The 4,448-nt window shown below is 37.6% G+C and overlaps 1 long non-coding RNA gene across 1 annotated transcript; it reads right to left on the reverse strand.

The window, feature by feature from the left end:
• Positions 1-1,199: 1,199 nt before the first annotated feature.
• LOC111242022 lies at positions 1,200-3,433 on the reverse strand. The gene is made up of 2 exons (XR_002668482.1): positions 3,050-3,433; positions 1,200-1,488 (listed from the first exon to the last, which is right to left on the reverse strand). It is a non-coding gene; the product is annotated as an uncharacterized LOC111242022 (long non-coding RNA).
• Positions 3,434-4,448: the final 1,015 nt, after the last annotated feature.

The raw sequence follows: 4,448 nt of genomic DNA on the forward strand, positions 1-4,448 counted from the left end.
TCTCTTCCTCTTTGATCCCTGCTCTCAACATGAGTAACTCCAATTTCTGCCGGTATTCCTCAACACTCATGTTTCTTTGTTGAAGTCGATGGAGCTTGTCCATGACTTCTCTAGCATAATAGGTTGGGACATGTCGCCTGTGTAAGGCTGCTTTCAACTCATTCCAGTATTGAATGGTGTAGTCGCCATGCATCTTTTGGTCTCTTATGATGGATGTCCACCAATAGAGGGCTGCACCTTGAAAGGTCAAGGTGGCTAAAGTCACTCTCCTCCTATCATCAATGTGGTAGCATTCAAAAATTTGTTCAACCTTCATCTCCCACTCAAAGTATTCTTCAACATTATCTCTACCATAGAAGGGAGGAAGATCAAGCTTAGGTTCCACATGATGGTCTCTATGGTTATGATGACGCCTAGGAGGGTGTTGATAGTGATCATAAGGTTGGTAACTATGGTGATCACTATGTTGGGAATGATCATCATGATCATGGTTTTGCCTATGAGAGTGATCCCCTTGTGTGTGCCCTCTCTGATTGTGAGTAAGATTGGTGACCATTTGCCTTAGCTCATTCAACTCAGACCTGGTTCTATTGAGTTCTTCTCGCAACTCTATGTTCTCTTGAACTTGATTGATGTTACCTTGAACACTCGAGTGACTCATGCTTGTGAACTAGAGAAAGTGTTTTCACAAAGATTTGAAATTTTTTCACAAGTATGAATCAAAACTTTTTGAAAAGAAGTTTTTGTTTGTTTTTGGTGAATGACTTCTAAAGAGATTCTAGAGGTGAAGAAACCGAATAGCTCCCAGGAAGGAGAGGTGAGTCACAATGGACAAGCTTAGAAACCTTGTCCTTCCTAGCCAGAGTTTCTTCTGACGCTTCTTACCCAAGTTTCACTGGAGAAGTCTTTCAAAAGCTTTTTGAATGCACTATGAGATGCTCCTATAAACCAAACAAAGGTTTATCTATATGGAACACGCTCCTAAGTATCACNGAGACTTAAAACATAAAAGTTTAGTCAAGNAAGGAAAAGTAAAAGAATGGAAATGAAAGATAATGACACACGACCCTATGTGAAAGTGCAAGTGACACTTGGAGCCCCTTGACACACTTTCACTCTAAGAGGTGGGAACTAACTATTACAATGTTGCTTAGTAGACTTGGAATTGCTTGAAAAGCATTTTCCCAAGTTACTTTCAGTTGCAAAAAGAATGAAATGTAATACGCAAAGGTTCCGTGATACAANATCAAATATACAATGAAATGTAGCAATGGGTGAATAAAGCCAAGTGTGGCTGTAAAGAACTGCTCAAGGTGTTTGGAATGTCACGGTTTTACTGCTGCAATTGAATCTGGAACAACAGTATACANCTACTCCCAAAGTCCACAATTGTCGCCTTGTTAGCAAGCCTTCCACTCCTTAAGAGGCTACCCCGTTGGATGAACAATCTGGAGAGTTAAACTGCACCACAACAGCACCACAAACCAGCTNAAACAGCAAGCAAAATTAGCATNAAANAGCCACTGCACCAAACTGATATTTATGCAGAACTGGTTTTGAGCATACTGTAGAGGTCAAGCAAGTGGAATGCAAATGATATTAAGCTTGGAATAACAGGAGGAACGCAAAAGGAGCATAAGAAGGGCACTAGAGCANATTATAAAAGCAAGAAAAACACAATCAAAGATCAAAGACAGTTGCAGCTAAAGTGTTTGATAAAAATATAAAACTGTTTGATAAAATGCCCCAAAGAGATGCANATTTGGTGTAATCTGATTTTTGAGAGATTTGAAACTGGATTGCAGTGGATAATGTGCTTTTTATGAATTGTTTACAGCTGCATAAGCATGTAAGTTTTATTAGAAACATCAACCACAACTCTTGCCAATCCAATTTAAGAGAAGCGATGAGAATTACGGACTGCAGCACCAAAATGTGTAATCTGCACNACCAAAATGGTTGAAATATGGTTGGTTTCAATAGGAAAACTCGTGGTAATGATGTAAATGGGCAAAGGGCAATCCAAACANATTTATATCNATATATGAGGTGTAATCAAACACTTANACAGTCAAGACATACACTGCAACAGAAATTCACTATGCCACTTCCNAAATTCAAGCAAATTTGATGGTTTGGATGGTGATTTTGCAAAGCAGTTNAATTTTGACCAAATGAACAGTAGCTACAAGATTTAAATGGTCAAATAAACTTGTGCAACCAGTCACAATGCACAGATACAGTGAAATATGTCAAATGAGAATGCAAGTTGCAATTTTCACTCAAAATNGAAGGTTAAAATATGAATTCTGCATAATTGAGGAAGAATGACCACAGTAACAGTTTNGACAAGTTTAAAAGGATCAAATAAGCTGGTCTAAATGTTCAAANAGCAGAGAAATGCACTAAAACCAGATTTGACCCTTGAAGTTGCCATTTATGCAGTAAAATAGATGCAAAACTGTGNCAGATTTNAAAAAAACAACTGAAATGCAAAGCTGGCTTGGTTAAAACAGACAAGGAATGNCTTAATNAACTAGATCTAGCTTGAGATTATTAATAGCTAGCANATTCATACATCCTATGACACAACAAAGAAATTAGCACGGTGCAAAAGCTAAACATATGAAACAGAGTTGCTACTGCACGGTAATTGCAGAATTCATTTACACAACTACTCAATTTGCTTTTCCTTGATTCATTTGAGTTGTAATCAGTGTAGGCACGGCTGAGAACATCAAACAAACATGCAGAAAGCTTGAACTTAAANAAAAATGAGCAACGACGCAGTTGACCGAAATCAAAACGCGCAANAGTGATAAAACGNCAACTAAGTGCACATGACGTAGACAAAACTGGAAAGTGAAATGTAAAGCTGGAATGATTTAAACAAAGGATTGCACCGATTAAAATGTGAAACGAAGCTATGAAACAGTGGACGAAACACAATCCATTCAACACAAAATGAAAACGAAGAGGAAAAAAAATCAGAAAAAATAGCACACATAAAACAGAACAACGCGGAATTGATAGAATGAAGGATGAGCACTTAGCTCTTGATGCGTGGATGAGAAACGGTTGGCTCTGGATACCACTTGATGGAAGCCTCAACCGAATTCATGTCCGGAGACGCTTCGCAGATTCAAAGACGGCAGCGGATGGATGAAACAGTGGTGACGGATGAAGTGGTCAAAGTGTTTGATGAAAGGTCTGGTGGAGTTTGGCAATGATGGAGCAGTGAAGTCTAACTCAGAAAGCTCTCCTTAAGGGAAAGGAGCTAGAGGAAGTGCAAGATAACACTGCACAAAGGTGAACTTGAGAGTGAAAGCTGAAATTTGGCAGCATTTCTTTACTTCAATTCAAGTTGGTTTACAAGAGATCTAAGCTTCTCTTTTATAGATGGAGATAGCTTAGATCCGTGCAAGGCAAGCTAGCTTATTAAAAACGTGTTGATAATTCATGTAGCTTGCAGCAGAAGTTTATCCAGCTGGCCATGTGCTTCATAGGTGCAATGCCAAACACGTGCATTTGAATGCTGCTGAAAACGNTGAGCGTTGGGAAGGTGTGGCTGGGCGCTGCTTTGTATTTTCCAATCCAGAAGTTACCTNGCCAATCCGTATGCACCTTTCTTGNTTTCCAATGTCTAACCAAGCTTGCTTAGGTGCTTTGATACCCTACAAAACAATGTAAAGTTTATTTAGCTTTTTAAAAGAACATGCTAAGACTTTAGAAAGAAAAGATTAAGCTTGTATTCAACTTCCCTTTCTTGGTCTTAGGGTGAAGTTGGTACTTCTTGGATGGGAAGTCCCTTTAGGGGTTGCCATCACTTTTGGTCGCAGTTCCAACCGCGGTAATAGACCTGTTGGAACCGCGACCTATTCCCTTTCTCTTTAAAAAAAAAAATCGTCTAACTTTCTACCGTGGTTTGGGCCACAACTGCGGCCTATTCTCCTGAATTGTTTTTTTTAATAGCAGGTGTGTTTTTGTGATATCTAGTATCACAAAAACAGACCTGCATATCAATGCAGATTGAACACAATAATCAATATTTACATCCAATTTCGATCCATACGTAAATATTCTGACTTTAAAATAAAAAATCATACTATCATAAAAATTATACAATCATACAAAATCTAAGGATACAATATTATATGATCATTCAATCACATATTCAATCATGCAAAATTATACAATCTAATAAAAGTAAAATTTAAACATTAATATAAGAACCTGATAGTGTGGAAAGCCAATAAAATTGAACAACCCATGATCAAAATGCTAGAAAATTCAACTCTAAAAAATTTAAACCTGTAAAAATATACAAACAAATATTAGTTTTAGAAATAAAAACAAACATCAAAACGCAATTTACCTCTAAGGGGAAGAATCAGAAAAACCAATAAAAAGACGTTTCAAATGATATTGATCGGTTAAAACTCTTTCCC

The sequence above is a fragment of the Vigna radiata genome, chromosome 7 (genome assembly GCF_000741045.1).
Source record: "Vigna radiata var. radiata cultivar VC1973A chromosome 7, Vradiata_ver6, whole genome shotgun sequence".
Taxonomy (NCBI): domain Eukaryota; kingdom Viridiplantae; phylum Streptophyta; class Magnoliopsida; order Fabales; family Fabaceae; genus Vigna; species Vigna radiata.